The following is a 24,308-nucleotide window of genomic DNA, read 5'->3' on the forward strand; positions in this document are numbered from 1 at the left end:
ACTTCTGAACATAGCAACAACCTCAGTAAGAAATGCCAACTGCCGAAACCAGTTTGGCTCAGTGGATAGAGCATCGGTCTGAGGACTGAAGGGTCCTGGGTTCGATTCTGATCAGGGGCATGTGCATTGGTTTCGGGCAGGGTGCGGGGGGGGGGGGGCAGCTGGTCGATGTTTCTCTCTCATCGATGTTTCTAGCTCTCTATCCCTCTCCCTTTCTCTCTGTGAAAAATCAATAAAATATATTTGAAAAAAGAAATGCCAACTTAATTTTCACATCCTGAGCCTCTCCTCTGGCTGAAAATCATGGAGACAGAGCACTAGGAGTCCTTAGAAGACAACAGTGCCAGGGGGTTTAGAGAGAGAAGAGCTGAAAGATGCAGTTAATGGAGAGGCATAAGGTCTAATTAGAATGACAGCAATACTTCAGTATTTGAGTGGGTTTCAGTCAAGTTAATCCATTTTGCACAGGGTGACCAGATTATTCTTAATTTGCTTTCATCTCAAGGCTCTGCTCTAAAGCCTTCAGTGACTCCCCATTGCTTACAAATGTAGCTGACATCCCTAGGCCTGACATTTGCCTTCTTCCCAAAACTCATTTCCACACTCCCATCTTCCATTTTCTTATGTGGATTTTCCTGGTTCCAGTTAATGTAGCTTCACAAAAGAACATTGAATGATCCAGAAAGACCAAAATGGGAAGTGAACTAATGCCAAAGTGTTTTGTGATTGAAAATATTAACGAAGAGTTTCAAATGGGGTCAACCCCAAGGCATAGTGCTTTGTTGCTATGGTATTGGTCCTTGTTAGCAGTGGCACCCTAAACTGTAGCAGTTCACATACCCTGTGCAGATGCCTAAATTAAAATCACTCTCCAGTGTTGTTCTGATCTCAGCCCACCTGTCTGGATCATGGACATGCCTCATAAAAATATAGTGTACAATTTAAGTTTTAGCTCCTACATGTCTGCAGTGAGAATTAACCCCCAATTCTGTCTTTTTCCCTTTTTAACTTTTTCACAGGCCTGGGAAGTTGGTGTGTAAGCAAAAGCTGAGAGTGCAGAGCTCAGAGCACTCTCTATGGGGCTAGAAGGAGGGTTCATGGGGCAGCAATGGGATATACAATTGGCTGGGGGACCATGAGGCCTGAGAGTGTAAACCCTGCAAGTCAGTGGGGGTAGGGAGATTTAATCCTGACAGAGAAGGGCACGCAGAGCATTGTTGACTTGGAGAGTGATGGAACCAATGCATATTTTACGTGGGTGATTCTGGAGTTGTGTGCATGGTGGGTGGGGTGGGAGAGAGCCTGAGAGATAGGGGGATCTGCAGGAATGGAGACAATGTGATAGAAGCTGAAATTAGACAGTGGAGTGGGAAAGACAAGCCAGGGACAGATGGGAAAAGCATTAAGATGCTTCAGAGAAGGAGTAACAGTGCTTGCTTGATTGTGGGAAGTGATAGAGAGCATCATAACTGGGGGAATCAAAAATGGGGATGTGTTTGGGGAGAAAATGAGCTTAATTTTAAATGGCTTTATCATGTTGGATTTTCAGGGGGGTATTTTGAAAACGATCCGGTTGGAAATATTTCCATCGCAGAGACCATCCCTTGCCTTTCAGAGATGCTGTAATTTGGGAAATGTACATCTTTTACCCATCTATTCAGGACCCCTGAAGGCAGAGATGAGCCTTCTGTTTCCAGTGATCATGGGGCCCCCAGATGAAGCCAGCCTCAGGATAATAAACCAGGTAATTATCTCCATCCTTCCTATGACAATAATAGTGTCGAGGCAGGAAAAAAATTCATCAGAGGCGGCTTCTCAAGTCCCCAGGGAGACCACAATAAAGGCGCTGAATCTCAGAATCCGCCTCTGCAGCATTACACCAGGGCTCTGTAATGACGGCCAAGGGCCACATCATGCCTCCAGAGTAAAGAATTGTGGAGATGAAAAAGAGAAATACTACCTCCAAGCCCGGTGCCCCACTAAGTCGGCATGGATGGTCCGGATCAGTAATTAGAAACACAGTGCAATGAATATTGAAACAACTTCTGTAAATATTCCAGAAGACAATGAAATTAGAAATAATAAGCAGATGGGCTTTTATTCAAAGAAGATCATGCCAGATGGACTCAGTATCTCTCTCTCTCTCTCTTTTTTTTTGATAAAAGAGCAAAGATGGTAGATGAAGGAAAAGTGGTGACTTTGATGTCATGTATTTGAAGATGGTTAAAATATCTGAGTCTTCCAAGAATTCTGATTTTTAGAATTGGCTCAGGATGCCTGGAATAGAAGCACATACCTGCCAAAAACATTGGATAAATGATGCTAATTGGGCAATAGAAAGTGCTGGAACCACAGTTGCTAGAATAGGCTCAGAAGGGGTCCTTCAAGAGACCATAAGCTTTGGAGCCTGAAGGGACCTCAGAGATAATCAGTTCCAACCCCCTCATTTAAGGATAAGCAAACAATCAAAGGGAGACACGGACTTCACACAACTGGGATCGGAGCAAGGTTACTTGGCAGTTAGTTTTGCAGTGTGAGTGTGAGGTCTCCTCTTTACACAGCAACTTCCTTATCCAGGAAAGGAAATAAATGTGGTCAAGTACAATTCAGAAAGGGTTCTAAATACAGAAATGAAAGAATGGGACCCTGAGCTAACAAAGCCCAAGATATAGGTCACATTCCCTAAGAAGGTGCCTAAGACACAGTAAAGGTGGTGACCGAGACACAATGGCGAAGCTCTCCCACAGATCATGCTCCCAGGGTCCCTATGCAATTTTCAAGCCACTTTAAAAAATATATATATTTTATTGATTTTTCACAGAGGAAGGGAGAGGGTTGGATAGCCAGAAACATCGATGAGAGAGAATCATCGACCAGCTGCCTCCTGCACACCCCCTACCGGGGATGTGCCCGCAACCAATGTACTTGCCCTTGCCCGGAATCAAACCTGGGACCCTTTAGTCTGCAGACTGACGCTCTATCCATTGAGCCAAACCGGTTTTGGCTTCAAGCCACTTTCAACACTCTTCATTCATCAATGCTTGAAGCAAATATTGCCCATTTGCAGATGAGAAAATTGCAAAACTCTGGTAGATTTCATGACTTGTCCAAGTAAGGTCAAACTGCAAGCAGGTAGTCCAGAAAGAACAAAGCAGGTGTCCCTGGATTCCAGTCAGGCTCAACCACACTCACATTTGGTCTTTGGTAAAATTCTTATGGAACTCTTGTCTTCCCTCCTGCCCCTAAATGCCCCAGAAACCTTCCCTCTGCTGGGCCCTTATATATAGTAGATCCGCATTCCAAACTTTACAGCCCTGGTCTCAGGAATCCTCCAAGACCTTCTCTCATTCCCACGTATCAACACTGGCCAGGGCAGCTCTTTCTTTCTTAGGTGGAGTAATTTATTGTCTCAAATCCATATTTGAACACTCCTACTTTACCCATTCAACGGAGGTCCCGCTGGTTGTTAGGATCTAGACTTTTGGGTGGGTGGTAGATTGAAATGGGAGGTGGAATGAAATATCCTTTGCTGTTCTCATGAAATGCGAACTACTGGAAAGAGCAGTGTCTGGGAATTACGAGGCCTGTGTTTTGTCTCATTTTTGCCACATGGGAGCCATGGGCAAGTATCATAATCTCTGTGTGGCAGCCAGTCCTGGGCTTGGTGATTCAGTACAAGGTGACGTCCTTGAGGGCAGGAAATAGAGCCTGTTTATCTATAGCACTTGATATAACTGGAACACATTTAGGAACCATTTGGGAATCATCATTCTAAATGTTGCTAAAACACATCTTTACATACACACATCCATCACTAACAAATATCACTCCATAGAGTACCAAATATATGTCTTACATTACTTGCTGCTGTTGCCACTACTTTGCATAAGAAAACTGAGGTATAGAGAGATTAAGTGATTTACCTCTTTGCTAGTGGGTGACAGAATCATATTTGGACCCAGGCTCATCTGCCTGTTTTCTACTGATCTGTATTCAGGATCTAAGGCCTCACTTATTAATAGTACTTTACAGCTGCAAAGAGCTTTTGACATTTTATTTTATTTATTTATTTTTATTAAATTATTATCTGTGTACATATTTTAACATTGTCCCCCCCATACATACCCTCCCTCCCCAGAGTTGTGTGTCCATTGGTTGTACTTATATGCATGCATACAAGTCCTTTGGTTGATCTCTTATCTCCCCCAGATCTCCCTACCCTCCCCACTGTAATTTGACAGTCTGCTTGTTGCTTTACTGTCTTTATATTATATCTGTCTTTTGGTTCATCAGTTTATAATGTTCTTTAATATCCATAAATGAGTGAGGTCATGTGGTATTTCTCTTTCATTGACTGGCTTATTTCACTCAGCATGATGTTCTCTAATTCTATCCAGGTTACTGCAAATGATGAGAATTCCTTCTTTTTTATGGCAGCATAGTATTCCATTGTGTAGATGTACAATACCATAGTTTTTGGATCCACTCATCTGCTGAGGGGCACCTAGGCTGTTTCCAAATAGCTTTTGACATTTTATTTTATTTATTTATTTTTTAAAAAATATATTTTATTTATTTTTACAGAGAGGAAGGGAGAGAGATAGAGAGCCAGAAATGTCAATGAGAGAGAAACATCAACCAGCCGCCTCCTGCACACCCCCCACCGGGGATGTGCCTGCAACCAATGTACGTGCCCCTGACTGGAATCGAACCCGGGACACTTCAGTCCGCAGATCGACGCTCTACCACTGAGCCAAACCGGTTTCGGCAGCTTTTGACATTTTAAATGTAACAGTCGAAAGGCTTTTTTGCTCTAAGGCAGCGTAAGAAGAAGACACAGTTCTGATTGGGTGACTGGGTGGGTGGTGGGAAGAGGGCAGGAATCTTGTCCTTAAGATGTTTTTTCCCAGGGACCATCCCTCAGGGCCCCTCCCTCTCCCAGTATTTGACCTGGTCTACCTTGGCTGGTGGGTGTTTCAGGGTGTGCTCCACTCCTGGACTCCATTTCTTTCACTCAGCTAGAGACACCAACGAGGTCAGCACAGTCACTGGGTCCATGAACAAGATATGCCTTTTCTGTTTCTTCTAGAAACTTCCAGTCTAGTGGAGAGATGGAGCAGTACATAGGCAGCTTCTATGAGGAGGTGATTACAGAAAGCCGCCTATGTAAGCACAAGGTCACCGAGCAGCCTTGAGAGCTGGGGAACACAGGCTACAGCCAGTGGCTCTGCAGATGAGCAGGCCAGCCTAGGTGGCCCCAAAGGCTATGGAGAGCATAGCCTTCATTCATGATTTACTTTCTGGGTCTAAGATCAGACCCCCTACCCCTGCTGGTAGTGGTTGCTGGGATACAGGCCTCCCATGTGTCAACTTCTATGATGAGGTCATTTTAGTACATTAGTAACTGCAGGGGTCTGTGCCATGCCTGCTTCACATAGAAATCAGCCTCAAAATAATATCACATCTTGGAACTACCAGTGTATTTATCTGGCATATATTTTTATTCAGTGGCAAATGGGTACTTTGAATTAGGCTGTGAAAACCAGTTTACGTGTGTGTGTGTGTGTGTGTGTGTGTGTGTAAAGCGCATAAAGAACATCCCAAGTGGATTTTACTCAATTATCATGCATCCTCTTAAACTTTCCACGGCTATTAGTAAGCAAATCTAAAAGTTTTCCTCTTAAATCTTTCATTGCAATCCCCTGCTGAAAGTGTCTGTCTCTTTTACTCTCCTACTTTGATAGGTGTGATTGATGTCTTTAGGAAAAAAGATTAGTTTTCCTTACCCCATAGTGTTATTCCAGGAGATAGAAGCTGGAGCCCTGGAAGAAAGCCTGGCGCCAAGGCTTCATCTGGCGTGTGACCTCCACACCCACGAAGCCAGCAGTAATGGGTTATCTCAATTGCAGCCAATCTTCAAGTCTGTGTCCTATTACTGTCATGTCAGCTCAAGACAGAAATCCTTCCATTTTCTCATATTGTAAGCGAGCTCTTTCCAAACGTCCTGCTTATTGTCCCCAAAGCAAAAATATTCCTCACCATGTGAAATACTGCCTGCTTAACTTTTTCCAGTTTTCTTCTCATTTTTTCCTTCTCTCCTTAGGTTTTGCAAATTCTGCAGTGCTGGGAGCCTGCCCAAGGGATGATATATATATATATATATATATATATATATATATATATATATATATATATATATATATATATATATATATATATATATATATATATTTTACCCCGAAAAACAATAACTCCCCCAAGAACCGAAGTTTCTTTTTGCAGGCGACATTATTGTTATTTGCGACTGATGGACTGTCAGTCTTTTCCGCCAGCAATAGAAATGCTAATCGGGACCTTTAAAATGATGGAACCAGGGACTCACGCTTCTGTGTTTGCGTGGGCTCATGTTGTCAAGGGTTTGGCCGGGCCTTGTTTTTGTGGGTCCTGCTGGAGATCAGGCCGGTCAGAAACTTTAGCAAAGGAGAGGATGTTGCGCAGACCCAGGCTCTGGTCAACCCCGACCGCATACACCACGGTGGTCCCATAAGGTTACAATGGAGCTGAGACATTTCTCTCGCCAGCCTGTGGCGTCGTAGCCAACGTGGAGTCCTCACTGTCGTAATGTTGTAGCTGACGTACTGGACGTGCTGAACGTGCGGGACGTGCTGAACGTACAGGACGTGCGGGACGTGTAGGACATTCTGAACGTGCAGGACGTGCGGGACGTGCAGGACGTGCTTTACGTTCTGGACGTGCAGTGAGGCGTGGCTGTAGTCATGACACCTTAACGTCGCAGCCATTGTAATGTCGAACTTGCGATAAAGTTGTAGCCTGGCTCCTTTGTATCCGAAGCAGCGTCTTAGCGGAGGTAAGGGCGTAGCGGCTACAACGTCATAGCCGTCATAATGTCGTAGCCCTCTGAAGGCCATAGCCGGTGTAAAGTTGTAGCCGTGGTCGCCTTGTAGCCGTAGTAACGGCATAGATTGAAATTTCTTTTGAGAGCCGAAAACCAAAAACCGACTTCTACGCTTGGGCCACGAAGTTTCAATCGCACTATACGTGCACGCCCACATGTGGTATTTTGTGGAAGAGCCACACTGAAGGGGCCAAAGAGCCGCAGGTGGCTTGCGAGCCGCAGTTTGCCGACCGCTGCGTTACTCACAGTTATCGATATAGAATAAGGATAGAAAGAAGGAAATCTTTTTGTAATAGATGTACAGTGTGTTTGTGTTTTAAGCGAAGTATTATTGCAAGAGAGTCAAAGTTAAATATTTACAAGTGTATAAAGTAAAAAAAAAAAAAAAAGTTCCAGTAAGCTAACGTTAATTTCCCATTGAAGAAAAGAAAACTTTTTTTTTATAATGTACTGGAGCCTAAGTGTGCGGTGTGTATAAAGGCTACCAGACTGTGTGGTAATGTCCCAGGCCTTCACATTCATTCACCACTCACACACTGATGCACCCAGAGCAACTGCCAGTGCCTTATACAGGTGTGCCATTTTTTTTAATGCTGATATTTTAATGCATCTTTTCTAGTTAGATTTAGATATACAAGTAGTTGCCACCGTGCTGTAATTGCTATATATAGGAACATGCTGTGCAGGCTTGTAGCCTAGGAGCAATAGACTACGTGTGGAGGCCGTTCCATTGAGGCTGTGTAAGTGCACGCGATGATGTTCACACAATGACAGAATCGCCTAATGATGCATTTCTCAGAACATATCCCCGGGGTTAAATGGTGCATGACTATACGTTTTCCACCAAATTGCATTAGCATATGGAACTCCAATTATTGACTTCTTATGGCTTCTGGGCAAAAGTCCAGTTTATAGAAGCAAGGACCGACACACACACACACTTGAGTTGAGAGTCACTTATTTCTTTATTTTTCTTTATCTTAGAGACGGCTAACACGATCCAGAAATGTAGTCTGACTTTGTAATCTGATGTTGTCCACCTAACACCTCCATTAGGCAGCTCTCAAGCCTTTCACGGTATGGGCCGTTTCTCATCCCAACTAGAGAGGGAGGAACAGGCAGCGCGATTACTTGCCAGGGGCAGCAGAATACCTGCCCTTCCTTAAGCACCTGCTGGGTGTCAGGCAGTGGAAGGCGCTATATTTATAATATCTCCTCTGGTAGATAATATCCTCATTTTGCAGATGAGGAAACTGAGGCTTAGTGAGGTTAAGTAACTTGTTCTAAGTCATCTAGAAGCAAGCACACATTAGTGGCTGTTTACTTTGGAAAACAGTCTGGCAGTTCCTCAAAAGGTTAGACATATAGTTACCATGTGAGCCACCAATTTGACTCCCAAGAGAAAGAAAACATCTGTCCATTTAAAAATGTGTACACCAGTGTTCATAGCAGCATTCTTCAAAGTAACCAAAAAGTAGAAATAACCAAACTATCCATTAACTAATGACTGGATAAATAAAATAAGTCTATCCATACAACGGTATAGCATTTGCAGCAAAAAGAAATAAAGTGTTGATACATGCTAAGCCTGGATGACTCTTGGAAACATTATGCTAAGGACAAGAAGTCAGTCACAAAGGATCAAATACTGCATGATTCCATTTATATGAAATGCCTAGAATACAGAGAGAATAGATTAGTGGTTGCCCAGGGGATGTGGGGTGAGAGCTTAGGGGAAGTGGAGAGTGACTGCTAATGTTTATAGAGTTTCATTTTTGGGTGATGAAAAATACCCCATAATTGATTCTATCTTGGTTCTAAAAAATAATTGGTTTTAAAATTGACTGTAATAATAGTTATACAGTTCTGTGAACATACTGGAAAACCATTGAATTGTGCACTTTAAATGGGCGAATGGTATGTTATGTAAATTATATCTAAACAATGATATAAAAATTTAGTGGCTACTGTCCACTGCTCTGATGCAGAGAGATGCAGTGCCACTCAGATTGGGGAGTAACTGAGATGCTTCTAACGAGAGCAGCCCAAGTACCAACCATATGGCAGTAGCGCCTGGCTTTTACCACACTTAACTGCTAGTAAATGCCTGGCACTGTGCTAACCATCTTACATGCATTTTCTAATTTAATCGTGACACAAACACCATGAGCTCAGGGCTACTTTTACTGCTCGAGGAGGAAACAGGCTTAGAGGCTTAGTAATTTTCTCAAGGTCATGTATCTGATAAGTACTACAGCTGCCTGGTTCTGAGTAGGAACCTTGGAAATAACTGTTTATTTCTCAAAGCCCCAGCCTTGTATAGCAGTGGCTAAGAGACTTGGATGTGAGCCAGATGGCTTGGATGTGAGACAGAATTTGGCCTCTTGGGTCCCGTGTGGCTGTGAGCACGCTACTGAAACTCGGTACTCCAGTTTCTTTCCTTATAAAATGGGATAACAGAAAGTATGAAACTCACAGAGTTGAAGGTAAATGAGATAATATGTGAAAAGCATCTAGGACAGTGCCTGGCAACTAGTAAGTGCTCAATACACGTAAACTATTAGTATAGATATACAGCCTGTTGGGGATGGGAGTACGGGAATGAATAAGCCATAGGTTGTGGTTCATCTGCAGTCTAGTGGGGGAAGACAGATGTAGACATAATTGAAATAAGGAGCAATGGTGAAAGCAGGCAGGAGGCCGAGCAGAGGCACGGAGACCGAGTGATTAAAGATCAATGAGGGTCATTCACTCTTGTGGTCCTAGATCTTTGGTCTTTTAGGCCCTGGCACGAGAGTATTTATAGCAGCAGGATTTTCTTCCCTTTCCCTCAGAATTTCAGGCATACACAGGAATTATGAAATCTCGTTAGAGTCTCATGATGATGTTTTTTTTTTTTCCTGACAGCTTGGTAAAAATTTAACACTTGAAAGGCCAGAGCAGAGAGAGTAGAAAAAGCCTTTGATTTGGGCTTCTTGAATAGTTAACATTCTTAATCCTTAGGCTGATGCACCAGAGTGAAGGTCAGGAGATGAGAAGTCACGAGAGAACAGGGACTGAGGTGTGCTCATACTCGATGACCGTGTTTTCTCACATTCCAATGGCACTGACATGTTGGAGATTAGTTATTTATGGGTAGGATGAACTGTAAGATTTATGAGGAAATGTGTCTAGGTGTATGTGCTATATAATCAGTGAGACCACTTTTATCACGTCTTCCTTCAGAGGAGTCTATGCTTACAAAGAAGGACCAGGAGGACTTGGAGGGCAATCGGATAGCCCACCCTGGCTGCACCTTACAGTCACCTGTGGAGCTTTTGAAACACAAGGCTGCTGGGCTGGACCTCACCCCAGCCCAGTCAAGTCAGAATCTCATTAGCATTTTTCTTTCAAAATAGTCCCCAGGTGCTTCTCATGAGATCCAGAGGTGAAAAGCACTGGGTTAAGGCTTCTATAGATTCGAATGGCCAGAAGTTAACTATGGGTCTCGCCCAAAAGAATTGTGGACTCGTGTCAGCCACACTTTAGGTTTCCAAGGTCATTTCAGAGAGATCTCTCTGAGCTTGGACTGAAGACATCCCAGCATAGGAGCAGGGGGAATGTTGTAAGGTTGGTTGCAAAGGCAGGAGGGCAGCTTTAGAAATTAGAACAGGCACTGGTGTTTCAACTCCTTCATTGCTATATTTTTGAGATTTCCCAAAGCCGGAGACTGGGTCCCAAGGGAAGAGTGTGGGGGAGTTGAAGGGTACCAGGAATTCTGGGGCCACAGACCTTGTCTCACTGAAGGTGCTGGGCTGGGTCAGCAGAGGGCTCAGTTGCCTGTAGTGAAGGTTGCCATGCCCCCTGAGAGCTGGCTTCTCCAGCAGTGCTGGCTGGCGGCACTGCACCTGGGGACTCTCACTGTCACCCTCCAGCAAGCCCATTATGATGATCAAAGAGTTACTGGAGAGTGGTAAGAGTCTCCGGAGAGATTGTGGAGTGTGACCGTGACCATGGGAGCCTATTTCATCTTGCTCTGCACCATACTGCTGAGGGGACGTTCATTTGTGTTTGCAGCAGGACGAGGGCATCAGTCAGCCACATAGCTCTGAGCACTGTTCTAGTTAGAAACCAGCGTCTCAGAAAAGATATCTGAAGTTTCTGTGGGCAGCCTGTCTCCTCCACAATCTAAACTCTGTCTTGGCGAAGGATGTTGTTGGGGCCCACACTGAGTTTGGGGAGACCAGGGAAAATGTAGGTCCATGGAAGGAATGTTTTCATTGTACCTGAATCAGGAGATAAGGATTATCCACATAAACTCTTCTCTAAAATGCATTCGAGCGAACAAGCTGAACGCTTATTGCTGCTGCCTACCTCTTTCTCCAAAATCTTTCTGCAATCTTCAGCCAACCCACCCTGTCCTCTCTCTCCCTCTCTCCTTCTTCCCAACGAATCCATCTCAACCGTATGCATTTGATAGAAGCTCACCCAGGCACATTTATTATTGATCAACTTCTTTATCTTGGACAGCATGTCACAAATAGTCAATACTATAGCTCTTGAAGGTAGTTTCACAGATTTAAGATGAAGAAACAATATCCATATAGTTTCAGATTCAAGAAAGTGGGATAGCCTGCCAGTAAAAAACAAACAAAACAAACACACAAAAACATAAGACTGCTGGAGAGCAGAATTTTACTCACTGGGGCTGGCTAGGATCTAGATATGAAATGTTTGATTTATAGTTTCTATTTCACTCTGATAGAAAACTCTGCTTACCCTTATTGGAAGGTCGAATATGTTGGGTTCTTTTGCTATGGTAGCTGTTAAAATTTATTTTACATTCAAGGAAAGGGGTGCTTGCTATTCACCATGTTTCCATCTTAATTATGATTTTTCCTGGCATCATTTTTAATAGGAATAACCAAAGGCCCGCAAGAAGTGATTTTCCCTAATCAGTTCTTAAGCCTACCTCCCCCCTCCAACTTAGTGCGATAGCTGTAGCTACACAGATGAAATGAAATGGAGAACTAAGCAATTGCCTGGCGAATCTGAACAGTGTAGTCAGCAGTCAATTAGAATAGTTCAATTACGGAAATTTTTTCTTGTCCCTTCTTCTTTTGCTCTACGAATTACCACCTTAACTCTTGCTACTCTGTCTGCCCTGTGTTAAAGCTCTTTCATCTTCTGCCTCTGCTGCCCCAGAGCCCTCGGTACCAGATATCCTGGGCTCCTCTGCCCACCTGGCTTGCACCTCCACTCCTCTCCCTGTAGAGGCCACAGTCGTCCTCTCCCAGTTGAGTGAGCCGAGACTTGAGCACCCTCTGTGTTAGGCTGATCTATGCACTCTCACATCATTTCCCAGAGGTGAACCCTTACTCCCCTGGCCTCTCAGAACGTGGGCCTGGCTTCTAGAACTTTCCTCATACTGAGATTGTTGTTGCACACCTGTCAGCTCCCCAGACGCTTTTACCAATAGAAACATTGCTTGCTTTTCCCAGCTTCTGTGACTAGGGATTGATTGATGGCTAGCCCTAGCCTAATGTGAGGATAGGACCTGCTCCCAGGAACAGAACTCACATATATGTGTATGTATGTGTGTGTGTGTGTGTGTATATATGTATACACACACACACACACACACACACAGGGGCCTTCTAGTTCCCTTTCCTTCCCTTTTCAGGACAGACACAGCCTCAAGACAGCTGATATTTATCGAGTGATAACTATGTACCATAAACTCTATTTCTTGAGCACTTACTATGTGTTCAACACTATTTAGTCACTTATATGTGTTGGCACAATCCTATGAAGACACTGAGGCACAGAGAGTGTGACTAACAGCCCAACTTCACATGGTCAGGGGAGAGAAGCAGATCAAGTATATTTTGTTCGAATTGAATTACTTACACCTTCTCTCTCCCCCTCCCTGCAACACCAGTCTTGGCTATTGAGGACGTCTCCGTTGTTTTATATTTATTTATTTTTATTTTATTTTTAACATTTCTTTATTGATTAAAGTATCACTTATTTGTCCTCATCCCCCCCCATTCCCATCCCAAACTCCTCTCCACTCATGCCCCCACCCCCTTGTTGTCCGTGACCAGTGGTTAGACTTATAAGCATGCATACAAATCCTTTGGTTGGTCTCTCCCCCTTACCCCCACCTTTCCCTACCTTCCCTCTGAGGTTTGACAGTCTGATCAATTCTTCTCTGTCTCAGGGTCTGTTTTTGTTCATCAGTTTATGTTGTTCATCATTTCCCCTAGATGAGTGAGATCATGTGATATTAGAAGTACACTTATAAGAACCGAAAATGAGACAAGCAATAATAGTTATGCTGAGAGGCAAATGAATCAGTCTGTAGTGAGTTTCTTTCAGGGACAACAGTTATTTTGAGTCCCAATTTCAATGTCAAACAGTTCCTTATATGTACATGTCAGCAATGATATTTCAGTTCTGGATGGTGGACAAATGGTGATAATGCAGGTCCGACCCTCTTTTGTTTGGTCCTGGGCAACCTGCAGAGTCTCACAGCTGCTGACTGCTAGTATGGCAAGGCATCCTCAAGGTCTTCCATCTCTAGTCTGTTTCTCTTCCGTCTTCATGGCAGGAGTAGTCCTGTCAATTCCTCTCTGTTGTAGGAATCCACATGGTTTTGGAGTTGTTTTCTGAAAATATACAAAGATATTCTTGACCAAAAGTTACTAAAGGAATCTTTTCTATAACTTTGACTTCTGATCTTTTTTCATTTTTTGCCCTAATGATTTTCCTTTGGCTTGTTTTGACACCATGTGTCTCCCTTGTTTTAGATCATGCTCTTTACAGGGCACTGCTCACAGAGACTGCTCCGGGAGGAAGGTCTCCGAGTCAGGCAGTGCAGGAAGCCCGATAGCTGCAGAATCCTGGTGGTCAGAACCCCTGCGCCTACGTGTTTTTAAAATAGGCGCCCACCTGTCTCAGTCCGACTTACTGCCTTTGCTGCATTTTAAAAATATAATTCTCTTAGTCATTTGCAAGCTTGCTTACTGTCTATCTCTGTGATAGAGTGTAAGTCCCATGAAGGCAGCGACTGGCATCTGTGGTGACTAGCACTTTGCCTGGCCCACAGAGATATTCCAGAAGTACCTTTGGATAAATTAAATTTGCTACAGATAAAGCAGATTTTGTTGGGGAAGATTTTGTTATTTTTTAAAACAGTGCAGGGCACAAAATGACTCTAGGAACTCATGTTAAATAATTGAGTAAGAATGAGACATTTAGAGCATCATTGCTGGTCCCCAGCACAGCTGTGGAAGACTCTGAGGATGTCACACTCTGCCTCTAAGTCTTATTACTGCCGTTATTGATAATTATTATCCGAAGTGTAGCTCTAGCAGTGTAGCCACAGGTTTCAATTTCACTTAAGTATTGACTTCCCACCCTGGGCCCCATCAACATTTTTTTCTCCTGATAGCAGCCGGCTCTCACTGCTTGTGAGAACAGGCTGTAATTCAGGGAAATTTTGATGAACAGTGTGTGTGTGTAATTCACAGATACTGTGTGCACTGCTGAGGTGTTGGAGCACAGAAGATGGGACTAGCAGTTGGAAAGCCTGTATTCTCACGGGAATATAATTTATGTTGAGATTGGTGTCCTCATTTGGAAAAAGGGGCAAATGACAGACCATTGCAGGACTCAATTAAGATAATGCACAGAAAAGTGCTTCTGGTCCAGCACACAGACTGTAAAGAATCACCTGGGACCAGCAGGGCAGGACAAGGGCATTGGTATCTGACAGTCCAGGCACAGGTCCCAATTCTACTACTCATTAGCCGTGACTATAGTTATTAAAAAAAATCTCTGCACTTCACTTTTGTCATCTGTGAAATGGGGAGAATAATAACAACCTGGCATGTCATGTGGGTTAAAGGGAATGATATTTGAGAAGCTCTTGGCAACTGATAGGTTCAGTATTTTCCCCATTGATCTTTGTCACTTAACCATATAATGCATTGTATCTATTTTCTATTGCTGTCATAGTATATCTACACCTTCAGTGGCTGAAACAATACAAATCACAGATTCGTAGGTCAGAAATTCAGCTGAAACAATATAAATCTGTGATCTCATAGATTCATAGGTCAGATTTCCAGAGAAATCCGTTTCTCTACCTGTGTCACAAGGCTGAAGTCAAGGTGTGTTGGCAGGCTCTGGGCAAAATTTGCTTCTAGGCTCTTTCAGGTTGTCTGCAAATTGAGTCCCATGTGGTTGTAGGACTGAGGTCTCCATTTCCTTGTTGGCTGGTGGTTGGTGGCTGGGGAGTTGTCCTCAGCTTCTAAAGCTGTCCGCATTGCTTGGATGGTGGCCCCCTTCCCTCCTCCATCTTCAAAGCCAGCAAGAGTGGCGGAGTCCTTCTCACATCGCATCACTCTGATTTACACTTCTGCCTTCCTCTTCCCCCTTTATTTTTATTTTTTTTAATTTTAATTTTTTAAATATATTTTTATTGATTTTTTTACAGAAAGAGAGAAGGATAGAGAGTTAGAAACATCAATGAGAGAGAATCATTGATCAGCTGCCTCTTGCACACCCCCCACTGGGATGTGCCCGCAACCAATGTACATGCTCTTGACTGGAATCAAACCTGGGACCTTTCAGTCTGCAGACCGACGCTCTATCCACTGAGCCAAACTGGATTCGGCCTCTTCCCCCTTTAAGGGCCCATGTGATTATGCATTGGGCCCCCCCGGATAATCCACTGTTTTATCTTAAAATCAGTAACCTTAATTTCACCTGCCAGGCTCCTTTGGCCAGGTAACCATTTTGTGCCAATGTAACACAGGTTTCAGGAATAGGAACATGGACATCTTTGGGTATTATTATTCTTTGTATCATAGCCATATGTTGGTATCCTATGGTTTTATATGTTGTGTCAACAAAATGTAGTACTCAAAGTACCGTATTTTCCGGCGTATCAGATGACCCCCTAATTTTACAGTTAAAACATAGGTTTAGGCCTATATTCGCTGTATAAGACTACCCCCACTTCAAAGAAAAGACTTACTTTGCCGTCAAGATCTGCAGGTAATTTTTGTGCAATTTTGGTCTTTTGCCCCCGATTTTCGGTTGACTTTTTTTTTGTTACAAAAGTCGTCTTATATGCCGGAAAATACAGGTAAGTACTTAGCTCAGTGCCTGGCATCGAGCAAACTCTTGTCTAATATTAATTTCTGTTTTTGGTATTTATAAGTAGAGGACAAGATGTCTTTTGTTTTATCCACAGGTCCTAGCAAATCTACCTGTTTTAGAATCATCTTCTTTGATACTCATCTTCAGTTCCCACCCCTTGCCCACCAGGCTGGTTCAGTACCGATCCTCTGTGTTATTGAACCATAGTACTTCCTTGTTTAATTGTCCACATCTCTTCCACCAGACACTGAGCTTTAAAAAAAACTTTAAATTGATTTTAGAGAGGGAGAAAGAGGAAGAGGGAGAGTAGAGTGCCTCACACATAGTAGGTGCTCAATAAATGTTTACTGAATAAGTGAATGATGAGAAAATCTCTTGCATGCTTAAAATAATTGATCAAATAATTACTAGCTGAAATCCATCCTTTAAACAACATAAAAATTAAAATATTTATTTGAGAATGGGAAAATGTATGCACATGGATGCTGCAATTTCTAAGAGAATTGTCTTCACACAGAGGTTCTTGAACTATAAATGTCTGTGAATTGTCTAGGCTCAGGTCATGTGGAGGGAATCTTCTGTAATTGCTGCTGACTCCTGATAACTATTGTACTTGAAATTTATTGAATGATTTTGTCATTTTTTTTCCTGAATGTATCAGGGTACAAATAAACACAGTATTGAATATTGAAACAAAGCCATATTAGCTTGTCTTCTCATTTGCTTACTTACTGGGACTACTTATATCTAAGAGTAAAATTGTATCTTAGTGTATTTCTCTTGGAAATTCACAAGTAGCTCTTCCTTCTGTCTCCCCCAACTCCTCCACATGTCGAATGGTCATTTTCTATCCTTTTTGTGAAGTGTCCTATTATGGTCAAATAAGAGCAATGTTCACAGGGTGGTAAATTTAGCGTTGCTATTTGTTTTCTGTATTTTAAAATTTTGTCTGTTGTGATTTGACAACATTCCCACATTGACTCCAGATCAGCTAGGAGGCTGGCTCCCCTTGCCTGAACCAGACAGAATCTTGTCACAGCTGTTTTGAGCTTGGCTGGTCCTTTTGCAATAATTGCTCCCACTCAGGGACTTCAGTCTTTTGATATTTATTTTTAGGTTCAATATAGCCTCCATTATTGTAAAGTAACAGTTTTATTATCTGAAACAAGCAACCACAAATGAAAAATTGGGGCCAAATCACAGGCCTCAGGGCCCAGATGAGGAATAAAGAAAAAAATATTTATAGCCGTAAGTGCTTTCTTTGCAGTTTTCCTTTTGTCTATTGGGCTGGGACACATTTTTTACCATCTCAGACCAGTGATTAGGCATCAGATTATGTCTTGATGTTACAAATGTGCTGCCCTCTATTGGAAATCTGGGAATCCTAATTTCTTTTGGATTCATTTCTCCATTTTGGAATCAGAATCCAGCTCATGTGTGAGGTTCATATGCCATTCACCAGTTTTAGTGCAGCCTATTCTCAGTGGCCACCTCTGGTTGACCTCCCTTGCATAATTACTTTCAATTCAGCAAATATTTATAGAGTACCCAGTGTGTGCCAGACATCATGATAGATACACAGATGTCTGAGACATGGTTCCTGAATTCAAGAAACTCAGGAATTGGTAAGGGAGACAGACATAAGCAAAGAAGTAGAAAGGAAAGCTGGCTCCATAAAGTTCTACAACTCTAAAGAATGTAAGTGCAGCCAAGGAGAGTTAGAAGTTAATAATGAAGCAATTGTTGGTTTAATGCCTGGTGTGTGTTACGTTTTTCATATGGATAAGTGTGATTTTGAGAAGGTAATGTAATTAGAACATGGGGGGTCAGGAAAGGCTGCCCAGAAAGGGATGCAGCCAGAACGTCAGCAGCATCTGCCTGTCTTATACTCTGAGCATTGCTAGAACCACGGGGGCTGACTTCAGCTGCAGCACAGGTGGGTGGCAGCATGGTCAGGAGCATTGTACTAGTGGAGCGTCCAGCAAGACCTCAGCCATTAACAGACTTCAAGAGACTGATAATTTGCCGAACATTATTGAGCCTATATATGTGGTGGCCCAGCTTGCTGAGTATGGAGAGTGGGTAATAGGGACCCATCTGCACCAGCCACCTTACTCCCTTGCCTATCTTAGAGCTCTTGCTCCAGTATGATCCCTTTCAGGGAATTCACTCCTCCACAGAGTCTCTGAAGAAAGCAAAGTTTTAACTTCATTGAGGCAAGCTCTGTAGTAAGGCCCATAAGGGCTTCCTTGACCTGGGCCTGACTATCATCCTTATGTTCTCTCCCAGAAGCCCACCTTCCTTTGACTGATCCAGGCTGCTAATTAGTTTCTGCTCACACCTCCATGCCTTTGACTGCCTTTCCCTCTGCTTAAAATGATTCTCACAGAATGTGTGGGAGGTGTTTGGGGGTGGGGAGAGTCTAAGGGAAGAAGACAAGTGAATTGATGATTACAATAGCCTAGGTGAAAGATAGGATGCCCTGAATGTAACAATTAGGAATGGAGAGAAAGAATCAGATGAAATGGGCATTTAAGAATTTCAGAATCTACAAGATTTGATGACCAATTAGATATAGTGGATGATAAAGAAAGATTCTGTGATACCCCGAGGGTTTAGGCTTGGATTGGATTTTTTATAATTACCTGTATCCCTTAGAGAGGTCTGTCAATGCAAGCTACAAACCAACATTCCATGTAATTAACTTTTACTTTTAACATAGTCAAAGTTATATTTTAACAAAGAAAAATGTGAATTGATTTAATGTCTAGGCAATGTTACCTTCCATTTTTGATACTCAGAGTCATTAATTTTTAAATATAAAAACAATAAAAAATTGTACTTAATAGAGTGGGTGTCATGAACTGTGTGAATGTACAGAGGATTATGATGGTATTTTGTTGTTCATAGTAATTTTTATTATACTAGCTACGCTTGTACAGTATTTTTAAATGTTTTTAATCTTTATTGTTGAGAGTATTACAGATACCTCCTCCATTTGCCCCCATTGCCCTCCATCCAGTTCCTACCCTGCCCCAGGCCTTTACCATCTTATTGTCTGTGTCCATGGAATATTAATAGTTAAAGTTTAGAATTGGAGTGTTCTAATTTTTATATGCACAATATAGATTTAAAAGAAAATACATTATAATAACTAGAAAAACCAGTCCTAGTGATTAGGTTAAGGACTTTGGATATAGGCTTGGGTTCTTTTCACCACCACTGAAAAAAAGTGGGAGATATTTCCAACGTTGCTTATGTTTAGAATGCTGGCATTTTCTTTGCTACTCCGTAGACCCTGGAAAGAAAGGATGTTTCTTTAGTGTAGCTCTGGTATGTTTTCATCTTTTAGTGTTTAAAATAGTCTCTTGCCTGCAATAGTGACATTTCCAGAGTAGCTTAGGTTCCAATCACTGAATTAAAAAGTAGAACCAAGCTGTCTAGGGTTATGTGAATGATGCATAATGTCACATCTTAACTGCTAATGCAGCACAGAGGAAAGGCTTTCAGTCTGACATCGAATTAATCTTTAAGGAAAAAAAATCAGTATTTTTCGAGGGTAGTAAATGCAAGTTCTGTTCACAAATATTTCTGATTTCCTTCCCTCTAAACACATGTAGGACTGAACCTCTTGATCTGCAGCATAAAATACATAGTTGTCATATGACTGACTTCAGCCAATGAGATGTAAGCAGAAATGTCATGCCTCATCTCGGGGTGCAGGTTGGTGAGAGTCAGTGCATGATTTGTCAATGCCCTTTCCCTTGTCTTGGTGACCAGTGGTGCTCCAGATGGTGGAGGCTCTGTTAGTTTTCATTCCTGAGTGAGGCAGTGGGGGGAGGGGGAAGGAGTTCTAAGTAAATTCACAACCTTTATTTTGTTAAGCAACTAAGATTTAGGGGTGTGTTTGTCATAAAGCCCATTCTGACAATAGATGTATTTTTCTATCTTTTGATTTTCTTAACATTTTCTTTTCTCTAGCTTACTTTATTGTAAGAATACCGTATATAATACAAATAACATACAAAATATGTGTTTAATTGACTTTATATTATCAGGAAGGCTTCTTATCAACAGTATGCTGTTAATGGCTATGCATTTTTGGGGAGTCAAAAGTTTTACGTAGAATTTTAACTGTGTGGGCTTTGGTGCTCCTAAACCCCACATTGTTCAAGGGTCACTTGTATTTTACTTCTTTCTCTCAGGTATATTAAAATTTAAAAATTGAGATCACATTGTATATAGCTAGAGGCCCAAATTCGTGCATCAGTGGGGGGGGGTCCCTCAGCCTGGCCTGCAGCATTGGGACAGATCAGCTCTCTAAATCCCTCGAGAGGTCCTGGATTGCAAGAGGGAACAGGCCAGGCTGAGGGACCTCACTGGTACACAGTCAGGGCTGGGGAGAGATGTGGGAGGTTGGACAGCCGGGGTGAGACTCTAGGGCATGTCTGGCCTGCCTCATTCAGTCCTGAATGGCTGGACCACAGCAGCAAGTTAACCTACTGGTCTGAGTGTCTTTTCCCTGGTGGTTAGTGCATGTCATAACAACTGGTTGACTGGCCAACTTTTTGCCCCCTGATGGTTAGTGTACATCATAGTGAGTGGTTGAATGGCCTTAGCATATCATTAGCATGTTACATTTTGATTGGTTGAACGGCTGACCGGGAAACCCTCGGATGGTGGCTGCTCAGCCGACACCCGAGGCATAGGCAAGCCTCAGATAGCGGCTGCCCAGCCGTCCAGGGCCACCCGAGGCTCAGGTAACCAGAGATGGCTGAGGTTTATGCTGCTGGCAGTGGCAGCACCAGAGGTTTGATGGGGTGTCACCTTCCCCTGATCACCAGGTCACCTCCTGCCCCTGAGGGCTCCTGTACTGTGAGAGGGGGCAGGCCAGGCTGAGGGACCCCCTGTATAAGTTATAACTAATAATATTTTACTTTTGTACTTATTCTGTTTTTAATAACATCCCAAATAATACATTTGTGCCCATCTTTGCTGGGACTGCTGCTACGTCCTTAGAGTAAATCCTAGAAGGGGAATTACAGGGCCAGTGAGTATGCATATTTTGAAGACTTTTGCTACTTATTAGTAAATTGCACAGGAGAAAGGTGGTACCAACTAACACTTCAGCAAAGAGGGATGGGCCATCTCATCATCCCTGCTGAGTATTAGAATTCCTTTTAATCTCTGTTAATTTAATAGGAGAAAATGTTATCTTGTTGTTTTATATTTGCAATGCTTTGATTACAAGTGATGTGGAACATTTATTTCATATGTTTATGAGCCATTTGCATGTTTCTTTTGGGAATTATCCAAGTGGGTTCTCAAGCCCCTAAATACCAAACAGGAAGCCACACAGGAAGCCAGCACCCGGATTCTGTTGCCACCGAGCCTCAGCAGGCGTTTTTGAAGTGGGTGTTGAATAGCCTTCTCGTATTCCCTCTCATCTTCCTTGTTTTGATTATTTTCTCTCCAGTCATTTCCCTCCACAGCCTGTCTCTCCCTCAAGCTCTGGTTTCCTTCCAAGCATTTTATTGTATCAGGTGGCAGTCATAAGCTGAACCTGAAATTTTGGAGAAAAAGGGATGAATGTGATCAAAGCTAGTTCTGAGCGGAACAGCATTATTGTGGAAAAATTCATGAAGTGTCCTTTATGGAGGTTTCCTCCCTGCCAGGTGCTCTGTTCCCATGGTGAAGAGGCAGTGGACACATCTCTTGGAGGATCAGTGATTCTGAGCCTGGTTGGCTTCCAGGGTTTTAGATTTGAATCTACCGTAGGTGGTGATGAAGCTTAAATTACTCTTCTCGGGAATTTCTTATTTCATAGACATTTGTCTATTTGGTGCATTTAAGAAGGAAGAAGAAAGAATTAAACTCCCCCAAAGTGAGTGTTACTTTTGAGCTAGTGTGAGATAAAAGACAGATTGAAATGGAACCAGAGGGACCTGCCCTTCACCCTCCATCTTCATCGGAGTTGGAAGCTCACATTGGTATGTCAGGCAGCAGCTGGCAGGCTCTTTTATCATCGTTAATTGTCCACTGAGTTGTCACAAGGAGAGATGAGAATTCAGGTTTAATTACATCTGTATCATCTCTGATAAAGTTCAGGAGATTCTGATGCTGCAAAACAGGCATGGGCCTGTGATGTGCAAAGCATGCTTGGGAAGCAGCAACCATGTATATCATTGGGGGCAAATGTATATTCACCGAATCCCAAGGGAAGCAAAGCTTATTGAGGCTGGGCACCTCTCATGAGATATGGTGAAGGGGTCAAGGGAAGGGAGGCTGCTAACAGCACTATGCTGGTTAAGGCTAACTTGATTTGTTCAGGGGAATTTGCTTGTTTTTTGGACAATAACCTACTGCCAGACAAGGAGCAAAGAAATCCATTTGGCTTTATTTTTTAATTTTTAAATATATTTTATTGATTTTTTTACAGAGAGGAAGGGATAGGGATAGAGAGTTAGAAACATCAATGAGAGATAAACATCGATCAGCTGCCTCCTGCACACCTCCTACTAGGGATGTGCTCTCAACCAAAGTATATGCCCTTGACCAGCATCGAATCTGGACCCTTCAGTCTGCAGGCCAATGCTCTATCCACTGAGCCAAACCAGGTAGGGCTCAGTTTGGTTTTAGATAAAACAGTAACACTCTCACTTCCATTGATTTTATGAAACAGGTCTCTTCGGATACCCTCTGATTTTATTGGTGCAGAGTGAGGCTTAGTGACAGTGAAGCTGGCTTTTGCTAAAATGAGAACTAAAGTACAGCTTAACAGAAATGGCAAGAGGCAGGTGACATGGGAGATAAGAGTATTAGTAGCTTATTTCATTGTTTTCTGAAAGTGCTAAGAGCTTTCATCACACTTATGGCAATGGTCCTCTTGCCCAGTTTAGCCCTCAAGGTCTCCTTCTGATCTTCTCTCCACCCTTGATGTGTATATACATGTGTAAACATGTTGGGAAGTCAGGTAGTCACTTCTGCTCATCTCCCACTGCCTCTCTAGTCCACTCTGTGGGACCAATGCTTCTTCTGTCTTCCCAATGAAATACAGACAGGCCCTGTGACATTGCTGTCCAAGCTAGAGTAACACATGATATGTTACTTCATATCATGCAGTGTCATCTTAGCGTGGTAGTTAATATACCTGGTCCTATGTTATTGTTAAAACTATTGTTTTAAAATAAGTTCTCCTTTCTGCCAGTTCAGGCTTCTTTCTGGCAGGAAGCTATGGTCACAGAAAGGGGTATTTGTTCACTTCACAGGTTTTCCTCTCTCCTCTTTCCTCACCAGCTCCTCTCATCCTCCTTCCACATTCCAATAACTCTTGGGTTCTGATTAGGGGGTCACATATCCTGGGTTACTCAGGTTGGTCCCAGCTGCCTGTTGCCTTTACCAAGTTATTAACAGTTCTCTTTAGTATCAGTTTCTTCAGAGAAATAGAACCAACAGGCCCAAGGCAATTAGGATACCAAGTAATCCTATTGCTCTTATAATACCTAAATATTGAATATTTAAAAGGTGAGCAGGCTTAAAATTTATAATGGAGAGAAAATGTCCCTTCAAGCCATTAAAGAGTGTGAGGAATCCTAAACCTTTGAAATATTGTTGGAAAAGTTTGAAGAATTCATAACTCAAAAGATCCTGGGTTACCTTCATAAATATGTAGAGCTTAGAATAATAAAATGTGGGCTAATTCAGAGGTCCATTTAGGGAGGTGTCCAGAGAGATAGTATAATTAAAATAACTGGTTTCATAGTCTATTTGGAATTCTGTCTCCAGGAAAATGGTTGCTGTGAGATATTCACAGACAACCTCAAGAAAATGAGCATGAAGAAGAAATAGGCTTAGGTGGTTAAGAGGTCAGATTCTGGAGTGAAAGTGAACAGATTCTAATTCTGCCTACATAATTTATGATCTAGGAGGCCTTAGGATACAGGTAGAACTTTTATCTGCCTTAATGTTCTCACCATAAATTGGTACTTGACTCACAGGAAGTTGTGAGAACACTAGCAGTGACCTTGGTACACAGTAAGTGCTCAATAAGTATTCTAATAGATAAAAACGCAGGGTCCATAACATCCACAATGACCCGAGGCTCGACCAAGTGGAAGTACCCAGCACTGATTGCCTGGGCTGCAGGAGCCCAGACCCAGCAGTGACTGCTGAGGGGGCTATGAATCAGGCCCAGAGAGAGGCTTGGGGAGAGAGAAGCAGGGTTTGATCTATAGTCTTCATG

Source organism: Pipistrellus kuhlii, unplaced genomic scaffold (assembly GCF_014108245.1).
Source record: "Pipistrellus kuhlii isolate mPipKuh1 unplaced genomic scaffold, mPipKuh1.p scaffold_m20_p_18, whole genome shotgun sequence".
Classification (NCBI taxonomy): Eukaryota; Metazoa; Chordata; class Mammalia; order Chiroptera; family Vespertilionidae; genus Pipistrellus; species Pipistrellus kuhlii.